This window comes from Corythoichthys intestinalis, chromosome 7 (assembly GCF_030265065.1).
Source record: "Corythoichthys intestinalis isolate RoL2023-P3 chromosome 7, ASM3026506v1, whole genome shotgun sequence".
Lineage (NCBI taxonomy): Eukaryota > Metazoa > Chordata > Actinopteri > Syngnathiformes > Syngnathidae > Corythoichthys > Corythoichthys intestinalis.
The window spans coordinates 50681952-50704454 of record NC_080401.1 but is presented as its reverse complement, the minus strand read 5'-3'; the positions used below and the strand labels follow the sequence as shown (position 1 = coordinate 50704454).

Sequence of the window (22503 nt, the reverse complement as noted above, 5' to 3'; positions counted from 1 at the left end):
ATTGGAATTGAATCGGGAGCAAAAAAAAAAGCAATCGGATCGGGAAATATCGGGATCGGCAGATACTCAAACTAAAACGATCGGGATCGGATCGGGAGCAAAAAAAAACATGATCGGAACAACCCTATTTCCGACCGATCAGAAATTGCAACTTTGAGTTAAAGATAGCCGCGAATACAGCGACTACAAGGTAAACGCTACAAACTTTCTTTAAATAAAGGACTTTACATTTGATCATGGATGGGCAGGTAAGAAGCTCTCCTCATACACCTTAGCTGCACATGTTAGCTGCACAACAACTGCAGCCGCTCGCCTATGACTCTCTCTTGCTGTTTACGACTTCGCCGTGTAGTAAACCATTATTTTGCCATATACGTGTTGACCATTTGGCAGCGATACGCTCCTCCGACGTCGGCCGGTTTGTTCGTCATTGTCCAGCTGCTTCCCCGGCGAGCTCTCCTGTCCGTAGTAGCAGGGAAACGAGCTGTAAGTTGCTCTCCGCTGGGCGGTTTGCCGATCGGCGAAGACAATCGACAACCCAGTCGTCATGTGAAATGATCCGGGCTAGTAATGTGTGATTTTCCGCTTGGGAGACTTTGAAACATCACTCGGTTCGGGTGAGCATGTCGGCTAGCTGTCACGCGCATTGGTTTGTTTACATTCTCCGAAGTCGGGGAAGGGAAATGACATAAGCCCGATTTAGGTGGCATAAAATATCGTTCGGGAGGCGCGACAGTAAAGGTGAAGTCGACAGTTTTGACCATTATGGAGTCATTTTGCCATGTCGTCTTGAATAAATGCATTTTTATTATTTCAAATTCCATTTAGCACAAGCTGTTATTTGTCATGCCCATGCCATTTATTTAGCTTTTGGGAAAAAAGTACTTGGATGAAAAGAATATCCTGTAAAAATATTGGAGTAGAGAGACTGAAACAATAACATTTTGCGGCTCTCTTTGTCGCGTTTTCCTCGTTCTGAATAATTCCCCCTCAATGGGCTGCATACTAAATCAGATGAAATCGTGACTCCGCTGACGTCATCCACCTGTTGTGGACGCTAGAGCCCTAAAATGGTAGGCGTGGCTAAGCGGCAATTAAAAAGACAAATTTCACGTCATCTGCGCTTTGCGAAATTGTTGTATATGGTCGAATTGTCTCAAAATATGATTCTAATTCACATAATAATCCTATTTAAGACTTTAAGACTTACTGCCATTAATGCTGCTAGATGTCCAGTCCAATTTGACTGTGAGGGAACGACTAAACAACTGTTCATTCGCCAAAGTCAAATTAGGCTTTCAAGTTCTTACCACAAAATCATTTTTTAGGACAATATTTTGCCCAACACGGTTTCTACACACTCGGAGACACGCGAGTGAGCATCCAATCCGTGGATGCGGTTTCCGTGTTGTGACATCCCGCCACGGAAGACGCTTTGACAGACACGCAGTGACGTCGGGCTACCCTCGCGGGCGCCTGGCGGATTCCATCCGGCGTCTCGCCGCCATTTCCAGGACTGGGCTTCTGTCGGCGTGTCACGGTCCTGACGTGACATTACCTCCGCGTCAGACCTCTTGACCCCTAAGTATGAAAACGGCGTGTAAGGTAGCAGACTCGTGATAGTGATGCACACAGACAACTAGACTTCTTCTATGTGCGCTCACTTACACTTGAGTGCGCTTGACTGAGTCGCCGTGTTCGGATGGTGATACTCGCCGTCAGCTGTCGGCCAATCGGACAGCGACGGGCGGCTCAGCTCCACCCAATTCATGAAAAATTTTGATTCGAGTGTGGGGAGTAAGCAAATGATTCTGAACGTGTTGCGACTCCCAAATCAAAATGATGTCGCACTGAGTTATGAATTGAGACACAAATATTTCTAGATTTTTTTGGATATTTTACTGTATAGTAGGGCTGCAGCTATCGAATATTTTAGTAATCGAGTAATCGACTGAAAATTCTATCGATTAATCGAGTAATCGGATAAAACATTTTGTTTTAGGTAAAGAGCAATTATACATATAGATGAGAAAACAATACATTTCATGTAATATTGAACCATTTTCAGTCAATCAATGTCTTTATTTTCGATGTACATTGTTGAAAACAGCCAACAACTGCATCTCAAATTCACTGCTTTCACTCCAAAAACATTTAAATCTTATAAAAAAATTAATATATATATATATATATATATTTATATATATATATATATGTATATATTTTAGAGCTGTCCCGACTAGTCGACATGGTCGATGTCATCGATGACGTAAATCCGTCGACGAGCACAACATCCCGTCGACGGCTAATGAAGGGTTAAAAAAATATATGTGTGGAAAGTTCAGAATGTCGCACGCTTGGTATGCAAGCGGGGAAAGCGGCACAAAGCCAAAAAAGCGCACCAGAGTCCAAATCATTGACTTATTTTTAAAGAAACAAAGGAGGGTACACTGTTGTGTCCTGTCTCTTCAATGCCAAGCTTGGCTGCACGTCGGCCGTGAATGAAAACAACAGGACATTGTAAGCAGTGTTGTGCATGAACGCGTTCAATGAACGATCGTTCATGAACACGTTCATATTTTGGGCGAACGTGAATTGAACGCATCATATTTCTGTCTTATGAACGTTACTGTGAACGCGCTCATTCTAGCGGTTGTGAGCGGTGCTCATAACTTCGTTCATGAGTTCATCACATTTAGAGCCTTACCGACAAAACTGCATATAAAGCCATAGGCTAAAAACACACAATAAAATTTTTTGCCTTAATAGCGGAAAATTATCCAACCTGGCAACCCAAGCTGCCTGTCACGGCCGTATTGTTTAAGCAAATACGTCATCATAACAACAGCAGCATGGACACAGAAGCAGGCAGCTCTCGAAACCCGGCCCGCTCAGAGCAACTTTCTACACAGTACCAGCATTTAAAAGAGTTTTACGAAAAAGTCAGTACCGACCCGGATGGCAAAAATATAACGTTTACTTGTAAACTTTGTCCACCTGGATTGAAGAAGACCGTCCGTCCACCCAAATACCGCTAACAGCATACCAAAGTGGCCCCGTTTTCTGTCTCTCCCAGCCGCAGCTATACAACCTAGTTCTGCAGTATATTGTGGGAGACTCTTCAGCATCGGTGGTCAAATATTCAGGTAGGAAATGAACTGTGATTATTTTCTATAAGCTTTGGAAATAAATACAGTAAATAATAGGTTGCAACAATTTTTGACGAACAAAAAGAACTGAACTACAAAAGTTCATTTTTTGGAACCATGAACTTTAGTTCAAAATGTTGAATTATGAACTATGAACTGAACAGTTCATTTTAAAATTTGTGAACTGCAATTTGAACTAGTTCATGTAGAAAATGAACTTTCCCAACACTGATTGTAAGTCCGTCTAACTAACTAATGACATGTTTTATTGAAGTTGCTAAGCCTGTCGCGATATGCAATAAGTCCATTTATCGCGTGGTAAATAAAAATGAGGGCGGTCATTTTCACGGTTGCGTTTTATCGCTGCGCGCGCGCGCGTGCGTGTGTGCGTACATTTGTGCGTGCGTGCTGATGGTTTTCTCTCATCAACACGCTGTAGAATTAAAGTTCAGACATACAAAATAAGAAAACACATATATATTAAACACTATATACGTTAGCATTGCTACTTTGAGGTGAATGAGGAAAAAAGACGACCTACTTTAGCCGGCTATAAAACAGGCAGCCTTCTCCAAAACTTGCAGTGACACTTCAAACATGAAAAATCGCTGGTTAACAGCATTTGCAAAAGGGAAAAAAATCTATTACTGACAACACATGCAATGACAAAAAGTGCTTTTTTGCGGAGTGTAAAGCTTAAATTAGCGGTTTAGCGAACGTACTTCCGGTGAAAATTTCAAAATAAAAGCATGTAATGTTCGTCATATACGTAAATAACGATTTCTGGCGTTGATCCCACATACTTCAAATTCTACACTAAGAATACCTTTAAAATGACACCCTTTATGAAAATTCTGATTGGCAATGAATAATTATTATAATACTATTATATATAGTACTACAGTATACTGTAATATTAATGCTAGGTATTTTTTTAAGAATTGTTTTGAATCATTTTGGAAAGGTGACGTCAGTGTTCTGAATCCGTTTACATTCCATTCTTTTGCACAAGTTAATTCTATCAGCATTGAACTCATTGTTTATTTGTGATTTATAATTGTTATTTGTTTATTTGTACTTTAATCAAGAATTTAAGTGTTCCAAATGTTTTTGTGAATTGACAAGCGTCAAAAAAATGTCATTGCTAAATTAGTAAAAAAAAAAAAAAAAAATTTTTTTTTTTTAATTATAAGATTAGTCGACTAATCGTAAAAATAGTTGGCTGACTAATCGGGAGAAAATTAGTCGTTTGGGACAGCCCTAATATATTTATATGTATATATATATAAATATATATATATATATATATATATATATATATATATATATATATATATACAGTTGTGGTCAAAAGTTTACATACACTTGTGAAGAACATAATGTCATGGCTCTCTTGAGTTTCCAGTTATTTCTACAACTCTGATTTTTCTCCGATTTTTCTCTGGAACAGATACTTCTTTGTCACAAAAAAAAAAGCATGAAGTTTGGTTCTTTTATGACTTTATTATGGTTTAACAGAAAAAGTGATCAAATCTGCTGGGTCAAAAATATACATACAGCAACACGAATTAGCAATTTCTTGTGAGGGATTATACACTTGAACAATCATTGACTTGAACAAGTCAGGAAAGTCACTTGGAGCCATTTCAAAGCAGCTGCAGGTCCCAAGAGCAACAGTGCAAACAATTGTTTGTAACTATAAAGTGCATGGCACTGTTTTGTCACTGCCACGATCAGGAAGAAAACGCAAGCTATCACCTGCTGCTGAGAGAAAATTGGTCAGGAGGGTGAAGATTCAACCGAGAATCACCAAAAAGCAGATCTGCCAAGAATTAGAAGCTGCTGGAACACAAGTGTCAGTGTCCACAGTCAAGCGTGTTTTGCATCTCCATGGACTGAGAGGCTGCCGTGCAAGGAGGAAGCCCTTGCTCCAAAAGCGGCACCCTAAGGCTCGACTGAAGTTTGCTGCTGATCACATGGACAAAGATAAGACCTTCTGGAGGAAAGTTCTGTGGTCAGACGAAACAAAAACCGAGCTGTTTGGCCACAATGCCCAGCAATATGTTTGGAGGAGAAAAGGTGAGGCCTTTAACCCCAAGTACACCATGCCTACCGTCAAGCACGGTGGTGGTAGTATTATGCTGTGGGGCTGTTTTACTGCCAATGGAACTGGTGCTTTACAGAGAGTAAATGGGATGATGAAGAAGGAGGATTACCTTCAAATTCTTCAAGATAACCTAACGTCATCAGCCCGAAGATTGGGTCTTGGGCGCAGTTGGGTGTTCCAACAGGACAATGACCCCAAACACACATCAAAAGTGGTAATGGAATGGCTAAACCAGGCTAGAATTAAGGTTTTCGAATGGCCTTCCCAAAGTCCTGACTTAAACCCAATTGAGAACTTGTGGACAATGCTGAAGAAACAAGTCCATATCAGAAAGCCATCAAATTTAACTGAACTGCACCAATTCTGTCAAGAGGAGTGGTCAAAGATTCAACCAGAAGCTTGTGGATGGCTACCAAAAGCACCTAATTGAAGTGAAAATGGCCAAGGGACATGTTACCAAATATTAGCGCTGCTGTATGTATATTTTTGACCCAGCAGATTTGATCACTTTTTTCTGTTCACCCATAATAAAGTCATAAAACAACCAAACTTCATGAATATTTTTTGTGACAAAGAAGTATCTGTTCCAATCACTCTATCAGAGAAAAATCAGATTACCCTTGATAAAACACATGACTTAAAAGTTCGGTGTTTTTCCTACGTGTTTCAATTGAATTTCCACTTGTGTCAAGCTATAAGTTCTAGTTAAGTTTTAAGTTAGTCTAAACTGTAAGTCCTGATAGGATTTTGAGTTTTTGCAGTGTTCAAAATAAATGCTGTGCTGTATTGGAGCACATTAGGCACCAGTGCTACTTGGTGTTTTATCCAGCAATGACTACTAAGCTAAAATTGACAGTTAGCATTATTATGTTTTTATTTTACACCCTAATCACTCTACAGCGCTGTTTTCACAGATTAAATAAAGCCTGTATGTAAAAGTTAGCCACGCATCGACAGTGGTCATAATGAATAGAAACGCAGGGATAACGTTACGTGAGCGAGTGAAAGTAACGTTAATCTTATTTATGAGCGCCGAGAAGTGTACTGCTTTAAGATGGCGGCTGTTTTATTAACGCCGCCGAGTCGGTCATTTCGCATCTAGTTCTACGTACATGTGATATCTATGACACGCATCAGACGCTACCTGCTAGGCTGCTACCACCGTAGCAACGTGCGGGCGTAGTTTTTAGCAACATCGGCGCAGTTTGTAACGGCTGTCGGCTGCAGTAAGGTATTTTTTTATTGCTTCTTCCTCTACGCACGTGACGTCAGTGCGTTGTCCCGCATTAAAAGTAGTCCGGGCGAAACGTGATGCTTAGAGCTGGCAAAATTAAACGATTCCTCGGGGTGAATAAAATTACTCGGATCTGTTTTTAAACTCGAGTTACTCGAGTTGCTCGAGTATTCGTTTCAGCTCTACTGTATAGCAATACTTATATGCATGTACAGTGCTTCAAACTTTGCACGGTCAGTCCATTGCAGATGTTTTTTCAATTAGAAAAATAAATGAATACAGTGAGCCGTCCCGAGCCCATCTCGTAGTCTCACTATCCTCCTGCTGCTCTTTGTTGGTCAGGCAGTACACTGGAGTTGCTTATTAAAGTTAACGATGATTGATAGACGTTTCATGTTTGATCTTGCCACAGATGCTTGCAAGCCGAAGCTTCAAAGCGAAGCATGCATCAGTCATCGTTTAACTTGTTAAGCAGTTGCTGTAGCAACTCATTGTGTTACAATGCTTCTAACTCATTCACTCCCAGCCATTTTCACCGGAGCAAGGCCCTTCGCTCCCGGCTGTTTTACTGGATTTTGACTGATTTTGCAAGACCCACAGAAAATTCTGTTCTATTGTTATATAAACATGGAACCCATCTAAAGAAAGATTAGACTTTTTTCTATCGGCAGAAAAAAAAAAAAAAAAAAGTTCAAATCTTTTTCCATTCTTTAGAAATCAGCATTCGAAAATAGCTTAGTTTAAGCAATTTTCCAATTTCTGATGAAAAAACAGAGAAATTGAGCTTTTTGTGAAAGCATACATTTCAAACATAACTTCGACTTTAACATAGCTATTTTCGCTTTTGTGACATCTGAATAATGTTTTCGTTCTACAAAATAGCATAAACAACAAGACAAATAGAGCTTTTGATGGCAAAGTAAAAATTTATTTACCGTATTTTTCGGACTATAAGTCACACCTGAGTATAAGTTGCACCAGCCATAAAATGCCCAACGACGAGGAAAAAAACATATAAGTCGAACCGGAGTATAAGTCGCATTTTTGGGGGAAATTTACTTGATAAAATCCAACACATAGAACAGATATGTCATCTTAAAAGGCAATTTAAAATAAAAATTAGGGCTGTCAAAATTATTAATTAATTATTAATAATTTTTTTAGATTAATCACGTTAAAATATTTGACGCAATTAACGCACATGCCCCACTCCAACAGATTAAAATGACAGCAGTGTAATGTCTGCTTGTTACTTGTTTTTTGGTGTTTGGCACCCTCTGCTAGCACTTGGGTCCAAATGATTTTATGGGTTTAAGCACAATGAGTGAGCATGGTGTAATTATTGACATCAACAATGGTGAGCTACTAGTTTATTTTTAGATTGAAAATTTTTACAAATTTTAATAAAACGAAAACATTAAGAGGGGTTTTAATATAAAATTTCTATAACTTGTACGAACATTTATCTTTTAAGAACTACAAGTCTTTCTATCCATGGATCGCTTTAAGCGAATGTTAATAATGTTAATGCCATCTTGTTGATTTATTGTTATGATAAACAAATACAGTACTTATGTACCGTATGTTGAATGTATATATCCATCTTGTCTTATCTTTCCATTCCAACAATAATTTAAAGAAAAATATGGCATATTTTATAGTTGGTTTGAAAAGCGCCAATGTTGTGACATGGTCCACTAAGTACCAAAGTACAAAACAGGGCATATTACTCACAGTGTCAATGTCATCAAAGAGTGTGTGTGCATCATAATTTACAATGACAGTAGTTGACGTTGAGCCTGTTAGCATTGTTTCTAGGACTTTTTTTTTTTTTTTGCTTCGCCGTAAAGAGTCAAGTTAGCGGCTACGACCCGCGTTTGTCATTGGCTCCCTGTTTATCAAAGACTAAAAAGACGGTGACTAACAAACGTTGACGGAACAACGCGAAACGTCCCCGTCCCCCGGAGGTTCTGCTCCGCTAGCTCGCAGTGGGCCGCCCCTGTCAAAACTCCGAACCTGCTGCCGGATTGACCTTCCAGTCAACGGCCGCCACCGGCGCGCAAACAATCAAAGGCAAAATACAAAATGTTACACCGGCGAGGACATGACTTAACTGTTATCATGCTGCCATCACGACATGTTTCATCATCATTGCCTGGCATTCTTAGGTGGGAAGAATACCCAGAAATGTTACTCAATTTGGCTAAGAGTAGCATTACTTCAAATATCAGTCAAGTACAATAAGTAGTCATCCCAAAAATTTACTCAAGTGCAAAAAGGATTCAATGAAAAGAATAGTTGAGTACTGAGTACCTGCTTATAATTTCTTGAGAGATTTTTAAAACAATGTAGTCAGATGAACAAAAACATAACATGATGTGCAAATTCTGCAATATCTAAATACCATATTGGCCCGAATATAAGACGGTGTTTTTTGCATTGAAATAACACTGAAAAAGAGGGGGTCGTCTTATATTTGCGGTCTAGACATTATACCCATTCACGACGCTAGATGGCGCCAGATATCATTGAAGCGATGTTTTGTCATGACAGATCTCAGCTACTCTCCCCATTCACGACACTAGATGGCGCCAGATATCATTGAAGCAATGTTCAGTCATGAAAGAGCTTAGCTACTCTTTTTAGTTTAACCAGTTTGCATTACTTTATTGCAATGTTTTTCCTTATTCAGATTTGTTTCAAGACTAGTTACAGTTAGACTTCACTTTGATGTTTAAAGCAGTTATTGCAATTTTGTTGTTTTATCACAGTAGATTGGTTTATTTACATTCCAAAACCTGAAGCCATTCATTTACAAATGTGATTGCACTTTAGTTTACATACTTAAATATTCAGATATCAAGATTTGAATGAGGCAAAATAACATGCTTGTTCTCTCAAATATATGGTTATAATCATTTGTTTCTGATGTACTGTAATTATTTTCTGTATAAAAATTAATTTGGTGTTCAAAAAGTCTTTTTTCAAACTTGAGTTTTGAAAAAGAGGGGATCGTCTTATAATCAGGGCCGTCTTATGTTCGGCCTGAATATAAGACGGTGTTTTTTTATATTGAAATAAGACTGAAAAAGAGGGGGTCGTCTTATATTCGCGGTCTAGACATTTTACCCATTCACGACGCTAGATGGCGCCAGATATCATTGAAGCGATGTTCTGTCATGACAGATCTCAGCTACTCTCCCCATTCACGACACTAGATGGCGCCAGATATCATTGAAGCAATGTTCTGTCATGACAGATCTCAGCTACTCTTTTTAGTTTAATCATTGAAGCCTCGTAACACTGTAATTACGTCACCCACGTGCCCCTGGTTGCTCTCGTTTGAAAGTACGGAAGTTGATGTCCACACCAGTTTTTATTTGAAGTCAATCGACCAAGTAAAACGGGAGATAATGTCCTTTGCGTTTTATAGTTTTATTGCACTCATAAATATGCATTAAAACGCAGCATAGACCATGTGTCTATCTCCGTATTTCCATCATTTCATGTCCTTTTTTCAAAACCGAAAGCAGCACAAAAGACTACATATCCCAAGAGCCGTTGTGATGTCAAGAAGGATGAACCGAATGTGAACATTTTTAATAAATTGACGAGCAAGGCACCAACTAAGGAGAAGGAGACACGCAAAGTCAGCAACGGCCGGTTGGATTGAGCGAGCGACTTTGAAACGTGCAGAATGAATCGAAAACTAAATTTAGTGCAAGCTAATGCATTATTTCATTAACTCAAGGAATAGGATGAGCTGTATTTGTCATTGTTTTCCTCGGATTAGTCGGCGTCTCGGCGAGTAGAAGTGACAGCAGCGCGCAAACGGCAGAAGGGTAGGCTGTGTGACGTTGTATGTGACGCAGGTCAGTGACCTGTTCAAAAACGAACTTTATTGAGTGCGCAAAAAAAAATGTCTGAAAAAATTGAATTGAACTGAACTACTTGTCAATATTTTTTAAAATACTTTTTTTCAATGTTATATATATATTTTTTCTTCACTATGAATCTTTTCTATTTTTATATAGATGTGTGTTCGAGAAGCTTAATTGCATGTACATATATACCTTTGATAAGGTGATGGATACAATACCTAACTTCCCAAAGAGATATCCTCCAAACCCTTTTTGTGTTGGATGATATATATAATGTTTTTCTCACTATTTTGCACTGTATATAACTTGTTTTGACCATAGTATGTGTTAAGGCCAAAAACGCCTGTGACCATACCTGCTGTTTGTGTTGAATTGTCAAACACAAAACTATTTAATCTTATTTTTTCTATTGAATGTTTATCTTAACAAGTTAAATAAATATTATCAAGCTTCAAAACGGTTGGTTGAGCATGTTTGGTTGTCAGTGGGACATCAACATTACAAATTTTGAAAAAAATTTGGGGGATTCTTTTGTCTTTTTGGGTCCAAAATGTGGATTAAAATTGGTCAGTGAAGAAAACAACAGTTTGGACATGAAGTTCAAGGTGTTCTGAAAAAAGGGACCCAACTTGGCCATTGTGAACAGTTTTTTCTTTGAATTATAAAGGCAACATCAAAGGCATGCAAATTCGGCCAAAATAAGCTTAGGTGTTAAAGGGTTAACCAGTTTGCATTATTTTATTGCAATGTTTTTCCTTATTCAGATTTGTTTGAAGACTACAGTTACAGTTAGACTTCACTTTGATGGTTAATGCAGTTATTGCAATTTTGTTGTTTTATCCCAGTATTTATTTACATTTAATTTTAATTTTATATTTTATTTTTATTATTTTATATGCCACAAGGTTTATTTACATTTAAAAAACCAGAAGCCATTCATTTACGAATGCGATTGCACTTTAGTTTACATATTTAAATGTTCAGATATTAGGATTTGAATGAGGCAAAATAACATGCTTTTTCTCTCAAATATATTGTTATAATCATTTGTTTCGGATGTACTGTAATCCTTTTCTGTATAAAAATGAATTTGGTGTTCAAAACTTTTTTTAAAACTTGAGTCTTGAAAAACAGGGGGCCGTCTTATAATCAGGGCCGTCTTATATTAGGGCCAATACGGTAATTGTGGAGGACAATCTTGATTACATTGACTCCCATTGTCGGTGATTAACGTTCAAACCGTCCATAGAGATGAAACGGATTTATCTCCTAAAGGCCTAATTTTATCAACACATTTAAAATTTCTTAAATAAAATAAGTGATGTGGACATAAAAGGCTAATACAACCGGTTTATTCAGCCCGGATCATAGTTATCCAACTTTCGGGGTGTTTAACTGGCGACGCTTTATCACGCCAACTCAACAAACCCGATAGCGTTTCGTCTTATTTGCGCGATTTTCGTGTCAAAATGGCCGCTCTGGCGGAAGCGCTATCTGCGTGGGCGGATCCCCAAAACCTAGCCCGCTCGACAGAGCATCTGATGGTTCGCATTTGATTAGTTTCATCACATTCCTCTGGCGTAATTGGTAGAAAATGTACCGTGGCGGCGTAATTATTTCGGAGGGGGCCCCTCGATTTGCACGAACCTTAAACGCTAACTCTTGAGGCCTGGAGAGATTAATGAATAATCGGCACTATTTAAAAGCCATGAAACATTTAAATGAAGTAATGTCTCTTCCTAAAGGGCACAGTGGAGATTTCGCTACATGCATATTCAGAAAGACCCTAAATTTTCTCTTTATTTATTTATTTAAAAAAAAAAAAAAAAAAAAAAAAACATCAGCTCTATTCAAACAGACAAAAATCTTAGTGGAAGCACGTTATGTTTTTTATTTTTTTAACACTTCCTCGCAGGCTACTCTCAGACGTGAATTGGTATGCGTCCATGTTTGCCTTATTATTATTAGTTCCACTCAGTATCAAATTGATTTGGACATGAATGGTTATGTTTCAAACCATTGACGGAGATAGACGTCGATTTGAACTGGGAGCGAGTAATTGACCAACTAATAGACTATAATTCACATTATATCCTGTTATATTACTCTGGGCTTTAGATTTTAGCTGTAAATGTGGATTGGAACCATAAACGGTGCTGAGAAAATTTGTGTGTAAATATGTTACCGTATCAGTTTTAACCCAAAGTAAAATTTGCAAAGATTTCCTGGATTGAAAAAAAGAAATCAAAATATACTTATTTTTTTCCTTGAAATTAAAGAAAAAATAAATTAAATTAAATTTAATTTAATTTAAAAAATTACAATTAAGACAATATTTACAGTGTATTTTTTCTTTCTTGTCTTTATTTTAATTAAAATAAAAATCAAATATAAAAATAAAAAGAATCAAAACTGCTTTTTCTTTTTTGAGTTCGAAAAAGTTGAATAAAAAAGGAAATTAAGAAAATATTTGCGAATCGGAGGCTGAAAAATATATTTTTTGAAAACTACAATAGAGACAATATTCAGTGTTTATGCGTATTTTATTTGGACATTTACAAAGTTAATAAAATAAAATATTGTTAAATTTTTTTATATATTAACGGTTTTCATTGTAATTTTAAATATTTTTCTTTTTATTAAAAATATTTTTAAAGTAAATAAGAAAATATTTGCTATTAAAAGGCTCAAAAAGATAATCCGTTTTTGAAAAATACAAAAAGAAAACCTGTGGATTTTATGTGTGTATTTTATTCAAGTATTTACAAAATGAATGAATAAAATATTGTAAATAAGATATGAAAAGAAATATATCTTTTTCATTTCAGATAATGTTCGAAAAATATTTTAAGAAGTAAAAAAGAATATTTGATTTAATATCATCATTACCGAAATTTTCGCACTATAAGGCGCACCTGACTATAAGCCGCCGCCCACCAAATTTGACATGAAAAGGGCATTTGTTTAGAGATAAGCTGTACTGGTCTATAAGCCACAGCCATCCTCACTGTATTATGGGATATTTACATCAAAAGATATCAACTGGTAACACTTTATTTGACAGCGGCATCATAAGACAATCATAAGACTGTCATACGACCAAATGAACCACCATGAAGCTTTGCAGCCAGTTACTTCAAAGCTTCATGGTGGTTCATTTCTTTTCATTGCTTCAAGAAGCTTCATTTGGCCATCACTGTTCTCTTGGGGGAGACAGTCAACCTCTGCTGCCAACTGCTGTCAACACTTTTGTCGTCCAACATGCCTCCTAGCATACATTGCAGCGCTACAGATGTCAATAACAATCAAAATTCATGTTCTGTGCTAATTATTTCTTTAGTTACTGTTCTAGTTGTTTCATAAATTGTTAGTTATGGTATTTGGTAACACTATTTGACGGTGGCGCCATAAGACTGTCATAAGACCATCACAATTATTACATGACACTGCCATGAGCATTCATGAATGGTTATTACAGATGTCATTTTGTGTCATCCGTCAAATTATCTCCCTTTTGAATGGATGTAAAAGATCCAAGCTGGACATAAATGGAGTTCGTGACATAATTTGCCGGCTGACACTTAATGACATCTGTCTAAAGCATTCATTAATGCCTATGATGTTATGTGATGTCACAATTATGACAATAATTATGACTAGGGTTGTTCCGATCATGTTTTTTTGCTCCCGATCCGATCCCGATCGTTTTAGTTTGAGTATCTGCCGATATATCCCGATCCGATTGCTGTTTTTTGCTCCCGATTCAATTCCAATCATTCCCGATAATTTTTCCCGATCATATACATTAAGAAAAAAATGAATAAAACTCGGACGAATATATACATTCAACATACAGTACACAAGTACTGTATTTGTTTATTATGACAATAAATCCTCAAGATGGCATTTACATTATTAACATTCTTTCTGTGAGAGGGATCCACGGATAGAAAGACTTGTAATTCTTAATGGATAAATGTGACTTTGTATATTGTGACTAAATATTGCCATCTAGTGTATTTGTTGAGCTTTCAGTAAATGATACTGTAGCCATTTAACTGTTCTGCCCAAATGCATGATGGGAAGTGCAACCATGACTGTGTGTAGTGGCACCAATTGATATATCTTCTCTGTGTTGGGAAGTAACACAGGGTGTTAAGGAAAAGATCAACCACTACCGTTCTTCCCCACATTGCTTCCCACGATATTTCTAATTGTTGAGAGTGGGATTTTAAGGCTGTAACCAATTTAAAAGAGGCTCCAAAGACTGCCAAAATTCCCTCTACTCATTTTACGCTGCCTGTTAGCTCTATATATAGGTAAAACGGCGCCATTATAGATTGAACGCAACAATGCGTGAGTGGGTCGTGCAGCGCATGCGTTAATTGCATTAAATATTTTAACATGATTAATTAAAAAAAAAAATTAATTACTGCCGTTTACGAGATAAATTTGATAGCCCTACTTTAAGCCAAATCTAAAGACTCTGGATGAATGTAAGACATTTTGTCTGTAACGTTAAATAGAATTAGAAAACGATTTAATTAATAAATATATATATATATATATATATTCAAAAAAGGCACGTCCAATATTTTTTTGTGATTCCGATACTTTGAAAATGACGTGATCAGACATCTCTAACAATAATAATAATAACAAAGGCAGACAGCTTCAGTACAGTGAATGAGGTAAAAGGTTAGCATATGAAAACCAACTAGCAATAACTAACATTAAAAAAACGAGTTTTCTTTATCTTTAGTATTAAGTAGTAATGTACGATGCAGCGATAATCGTGATAATCGCGATAATCGTCAATACCTTGATCATCGTTTAATAATGGGATCGTAGCACCCTGAATCGTAATTGAATTGAATCGTGGGGTGCCTAAGATGGCACACCCCTAATAAACATGATAATCGAGTAGTTGTCGATTAGTCGATTAATCATGCCAGGCTTCATGATGTTTTGTCTAAGAAATGTTTGGACATTCAAGATTTTTTGTGAGTTTAGCCATAAAATTTAACTCTGAATTGGTGTTAAATTCTACAAATTAGTGGTCTTAAAAAGTTTTGAATTTCACTTGATGAATCCTACAGAAACCCTGGAAGAACTGAGTCAAACTGACTGCAAATATGGCACGTACTGTAGCTCCACGGACATGGACATTATTCATTTCAAATGAACTGCAGCAAGTCAACAAAGTCGATTCCAGAGTATCGCAACGGCATCTATACAATGTGGAGCTAATAGTGGAAGGCCTGGAGAAGGACGGAGGACGGGATAAATGGTCGCTCAGGTTGGAGACGCCACATAACACTTGTGCTGACTCGGTCGGGAAAAGACGCTAAATCACTGAGATTTGCGACGCTGCGCGAGTTTCCTGAACAGCTCTCAAGGCCGAGGAAACACTAACATTTCAATCACGGGGCGTCAGGGCTAAAGTATCTGTGGTGTCAGTCTTAATTGTTTTGAGCTGAACGCCACGTATCGGTGTCAGACACGCAGCCTGTCTAAAAAGGGTCTGTCATTAACCTTGGAAGGCCTTATTAGGTTAGCGCCTAAAGACAAAAAAAAGGCAATTACTAAAAGTTACAAAAAGGAGAACACAAAGATGAGCTTTGCGACTGCACTAGATGTTAGCTGAAACAACGTTTGGTCGGCATCCGAACCCCCTCTCATTTCTTCCAAGTAATTTTCTTTTTCAGGGTTATAAGGCAAACGTTCGTGTTTATTGTTTATATTGTTGAATAAAAGGGAAGATAGGTCAGATTGCGGTGTGTAAGATCAGTGAGTTGACATTTTACTTTTTTTGTTTTATTCAATGTTTAAATTTCATGCGGCCAGCTGGACAGAAGGTTTAAGGAGGCAGAACGAAAGAACAGAGGAAAACAGCGATATAAAATTTGAATTGAATTGGTATGCCAACTAGCCATAATTATTGTTGCAAGCTCTTAACGTTTTATAGGACAAGTTTAAAAAATACCTAAGAAAAGAAAAAACAACCCCATGGAGTCTCTGTTGACATGACCCAAATTGTGATGTGTGATATCATATACAGTTGTGGTCAAAAGTTTACATACACTTGTGAAGAACATACTGTCATGGCTCTCTTGAGTTTCCAGTTATTTCTACAACTCTGATTTTTCTCCCGATTTTTCTCTGGAACAGATACTTCTTTGTCACAAAAAACGTTCATGAAGTTTGGTTCTTTTATGACTTTATTATGGGTTAACAGAAAAAGTGATCAAATCTGCTGGGTCAAAAAGATACATACAGCAACACGAATTAGCAATTTCTTGTGAGTGATTATTGACTTGAACAATCATTGACTTGAACAAGTCAGGAAAGTCACTTGGAGCCATTTCAAAGCAGTTGCAGGTCCCAAGAGCAACAGTGCAAACAATTGTTTGTAACTATAAAGTGCATGGCACTGTTTTGTCACTGCCACGATCAGGAAGAAAACGCAAGCTATCACCTGCTGCTGAGAGAAAATTGGTCAGGAGGGTGAAGATTCAACCGAGAATCACCAAAAAGCAGATCTGCCAAGAATTAGAAGCTGCTGGACCACAGGTGTCAGTGTCCACAGTCAAGCGTGTTTTGCATCTCCATGGACTGAGCGGCTGCCGTGCAAGAAGGAAGCCCTTGCTCCAAAAGCGGCACCTTAAGGCTCGACTGAAGTTTGCTGCTGATCACATGGACAAAGATAAGACCTTCTGGAGGAAAGTTCTGTGGTCAGACGAAACAAAAATCAAGCTGTTTGGCCACAATGCCCAGCAATATGTTTGGAGGGGAAAAGGTGAGGCCTTTAACCCCAAGTACACCATGCCTGTGGTGGTAGTATTATGCTGTGGGGCTGTTTTGCTACCAATGGAACTGGTGCTTTACAGAGAGTAAATGGGATAATGAAGAAGGAGGATTACCTTCAAATTCTTCAAGATAACCTAACGTCATCAGCCCGAAGATTGGGTCTTGGGCGCAGTTGGGTGTTCCAACAGGACAATGACCCCAAACACACATCAAAAGTGGTAATGGAATGGCTAAATCAGGCTAGAATTAAGGTTTTCGAATGGCCTTCCCAAAGTCCTGACTTAAACCCTATTGAGAACTTGTGGACAATGCTGAAGAAACAAGTCCATGTCAGAAAGCCATCAAATTTAACTGAACTGCACCAATTCTGTCAAGAGGAGTGGTCAAAGATTCAACCAGAAGCTTGTGGATGGCTACCAAAAGCGCCTAATTGAAATGAAAATGGCCAAGGGACATGTTACCAAATATTAGCGCTGCTGTATGTAAACATGTGCCGGTGACCGGTTTCACGGTTTACCGTGGTGTGAAAACGTCGCGGTTTCAAAACCACTAAAATATTCCGTCAGACCGTAGAACGGTATTCGCTATTTTTCATGTGTCAAAACTGCAGCCAGAAGGGACGTGGCGCGGCAGCGCTCACCACCTCCCGTTTGTTGCTGTGTGTGAAAATGACTGAAAATGTGTGAAAAACAAATACTCTTTCAATTTCAATTTATTGAGCTCTCAAATCCTGGTAAGTGGAATATACAAAATGCATACATTTAAAACGTTGTACAATTGTATTTTTCCATGTGTGAGTAGCTTCAACAGATTAGCACTATGGAAAAAGTTCGCCAAAAACAAAACACACATTTTCCTTTTAAATTCGATATACAAACTAAATAAAAGCTTACAAAGACGAATGTTAGCCTAGGTTTAGCTGGGAGAGCAACTTCGTCGAGTTTTACAGCCGCAGAGTGAGAAAACAAGCTTGATTCGCTTGAATCAGTGGCTTGAATGAAGGGGGGAAAAAAATGGCAGCCTCAAAGATCGCTAATTGCAGAAAGATGATCTTGCCCTAAGCACAAATCCTCGTTCGCTGGATCAAGGAGAAGTCACACTCCCAATTTTTTTTTTTTTTAGATGAAACTTTTCCACAACAATATTGACATTTTAACTAACTTATACATTTTTAACTAACTTATTAACTTATAAATTATTTATGTTCTTTTTAACACAAAGGCATGACATGTAGACTAGAGTTGACACAGTGGCTGAAAATGGCGAAACTTCACTTGAGCTTTTCCACCCTCAAAAGAAAGTCATGCAGTATAATTAAAAAAAAATTTTTATTTAGAAGTGTTTTTACTTTTTTATAGAAATTGTTTTGTTCGTGCTCCAATCTTGAACAACTTGAGCTGTGGGTACAGTCTATAAATTGTATTTTAATTTTATTTAAAATATTCGTTTTTTTAATTGGTATTTTATTTATTTTAACAACATATTCATGTTTCAATTTGCAACTATGTTCTGAAAAAAAAATTCCTGTTGAATGGATTTTTTTTTTTTTTTTTAACCCATACATCTCAAAATAGTAATACCGTAATACCGTGAAACCGCGGTATTTTTGCTCACGGTTATCGTACCGTCAAAATCTCATACCGGCACATGCCTAGCTGTATGTATATTTTTGACCCAGCAGATTTGATCACTTTTTTCTGTTCACCCATAATGAAGTCATTGTAGAACCAAACTTCATGAATGGTTTTTGTGACAAAGAAGTATCTGTTCCAATCACTCTATCAGAGAAAAATCAGATTTGTAGAAATAACTGGAAACTCAAGAGAGCCATGACATTATGGCTACGTTCATACTACAGGTCTTAATGCACGAATCCGATTTTTTGTCATATCCGTTTTTTTGGCGTGCCCGTTCAGACTGCCTTTATCCATTGAGACCGTTCAAGTATTACGCATGCGCACTAATTCGCAGTCCAACACCCGCTAAGCAAGAAGACCCGCATGCGCAGAACCATCAAAACAAATGACAGACGTCATCCGTCATTCCAGGGATATCATATTTTGCTTTTCAAAAGGTGGACACAAATAACAGACATAAATAATCCCCGTTTAGGCAAATATTCAAAGTTTATATGGATCGATAGCATGCACGCACTGTCCGTGCACGTCACACACACATACGGGCAGTTTGTCCCGACTCTCGGCCGTGGAGGCAATGTTGAAATATTGCTCAGTTGGAACAGAGAGAAAACTGAGCATTCTCAGGCTTATCCTCAACCCATTTTTATTTTTTATGACTGTTGTCAAGCTCAGATCTTCCTCAAAAGCCGTGTTCACTGCAAGCTAGGCCCTAATAACACACAGGTGCATCGCTACGGTAACGACTCTTTCGCTATTTGATGACGTAATTGCTGCATTAAATCCGATTTGCGGGACTGGACAGTACAGACCGCCGCGACAGTCTGGAAAAATGTGGCCCAGATCGGATTTAGACCACATACGAAAGTGACCCAGATTGGATTTGAAATGGTCCCGTTCTATGCGACTTGTCACGTTCAGACCGTCAAGTTAATGCCTCACTCGAGTCGGAAAAACACGAAAAAATCGGATTCGTGCATTAAGACCTGTAGTATGAACGTAGCCTATGTTCTTCACAAGTGTATGTAAACTTTTGACTACAACTGTATACTGTTTGTTTATATACAGTGATGAAAATAAGTATTTGAACACTCTGCTATTTTGCAAGTTCTCACACTTGAAAATCATGGAGGGGTCTGAAATTTTCATCGTAGGTTCATGACTGAAGGAAGGAGGTTGTTCCCCAAAATCTCACAATACAGGGCCCCAGACATCCTTTCGTACTGTCCCATGCGCAGAAAAACACCCCCGAAGCATGACGCTACCACCCCCATGCTTCACAGTAGTGTTCTTGAGATAGTACTCATCATTCTTCTTCCTCCAAACACTGTTGGTGGAATTATGACCAACAACTTCTATTTTACTTTCATCTGACTACAAAACTTGCTCCCATAACTCCTCTGCATCATCCAAATGGTCATTGGTAAACTCAAGACGGGCCTTGACATGTGGGTTTAAGCAAGGGAACCTTCCGTGCCATGCATCATTTCAAACCATGACGTCTTAGTGTATTTCCAACAGTAACCTTGCAAACGTCGGTCCCAGCTCTTATCAGGTTATTGACCAACTCCTGTCGTGTAGTTCTGAGCTGATTCCTCACCTTTCTTTCTTACATGGGGCTCCATTCCGATTGAGATTACCCGTCTTGTTTAGTTTTAACAGTTTTAATGTTTCACATTGAAAGTCTGACATACTCCCGTTGTGATCATTAAATGTACCTCGTTTATAATGACAAAGCAGCGAACAGGAAGGGGTTATGGGGGAACAGAAGAAAAGAAACAAAAACTACAACAAGAAATACATTGAACGTCTGCACTAACTACTAATATTTTGGTGCTATCGTCAACTAGATGTATTTCCAGTTGACACCATGTGGGGGGCCTGTTGACCAGGGAAAGATGGGGACGAGGGTGGGGGAGTCTATAAGCTAAGTGATTGAAAGGGGTAGAGCAGGGGTGCCCAATATCAGTCCTCGCGAGCCCCTATCCAGCTTGTTTTCCGTGTCTCCCTCCTTTAACACACCTGAATCAAATGATCAGCTCATCAGCAAGCTCTACAGCAGCCTGATAACAATCCTGATTAGTTGATTTAGGTGTGTTAGAGGAGGGAGAAATGGAAAACAAGCTGGATAGGGGCTCTCGAGAACCGGGATTGGGCACCCCTGGGGTTAGCGTGTACACAAATCAGCTCTGTAATCTAGAACTCACTAATCGTGTGAATCCATTGTGAGTGTGAGCTCGTTGGCAACCGACCCTACGCTGCTCCACCGCCAATCCCGGCAACGAGACCCCCAACCCGAGCGCGCCCAATCACATCCAGCCGTGCGCGAGCCCCGCCAGGCACGCGACAGCCATGCAGATGAGCGGAGCCGCCACGTGGGCGTCAACCCAGGGCCATGGCCCCCACCCAGCCAGCCCGGGGATGGAGGGCGAGTGGGGGGGCTATCAGCGCAGCCCATCCCTCCTCCCGCAGCCCAGCAAAGGAGCCATCGTACCCCCCCGGGATCTAGGGTGGTCCCCCTGGCCACCCGCGCACCCATCAACTGGCCTTTAGGGATGGCAAGAGGGGACGCTAGCTTTTTCCATTTTCTAATGATTGCTCCAACAGTGGACCTTTTTTCAACAAGCTGCTAGGCTATTGCTACGTAGTCCTTTCCAGCCTTGTGGAGTGGAGGTGAACATTTTTGTCTCTGGTGTCTTTGGACGGCTCTTTGGTCTTGACCATGTTACCATGTAGTTTGAGTCTTACTGATTGTATGGGGTGGACAGGTGTCTTTATGCTGCCATCGACCGCAAACAAGTGCATCTGATTCCGGATGATACTTGGAGTGGAGGTGGACTTTTAATAGGCGTACTAACAGGTCTTTCAGGGTCAGAATTCTCGCTGATAGACAGGTGTTCAAATACTTATTTGCAGCTGTATCACACAAATAGATTGTTAGAAATTCATGCATTGTGATTTCTGGATTTTTGTTTTTAGTTTTTCTCTGACAGTGGACATGCAGCTACGATGAAAATGTCATATTTCCTTGATTTTTTTTATAGTGGAAGAACTTGCAAAGTAGCAGGGTATTCAAATGCTTATTTTCTTCACTGTATATATATATATTGTTAATCATTATTGCTTTTTTTTTTTTTTTTAGATTATTGTTATATCCAGTGATCCCTTGTTTTTTGCTGTCAATGGGGACCGCCCCCCGCGCAACAATCGAAATCTTTTTTACATGACAAAATGCTGTGTTTAATGTATTTATTCAGAATTAGCAGTGGAATGAGGTACATGCAAGACATGTTTTTTTAAATACTGTTTTTTAAATTTTTTTAATTGAAAAAAAAATCTGCGATGGACTGAGGGCGCGATGTTTGAAGCGTGCAGTAGTGAGGGATCACTGTAATATTTTAATTAATAAATGATAAGAATATAATGTTATCAAAACAAATCAATTAACTGAAAATGAAGAAAAATGGCCCCCAATAACACAAAAGTTCAATTGATTGTTAATTTTTTTTTTTTTTTTAATAATAACCGTAATTTTCGGACTATAAACTGCTACTTATTCCCCTCATTTTGAATCCTGCGTCTTATTGGCCAGTGCGGCTTATTTGTTGAATTACTTGGGTAAACAGGCAACACTTTATTTGACAGTGGTGTCATAAGACTGTCATAAAATGTTCATAATTATGAC

General features: G+C 38.5%; 1 protein-coding gene across 5 annotated transcripts in view; it reads left to right on the top strand.

Annotated features, from left to right (window-relative positions):
- lpp (LIM domain containing preferred translocation partner in lipoma) overlaps positions 1 to 22503 on the top strand; it is a 418112-nt gene that overhangs the window by 215989 nt on the left and 179620 nt on the right. The gene's annotated exons all lie outside the window — the stretch shown is intronic.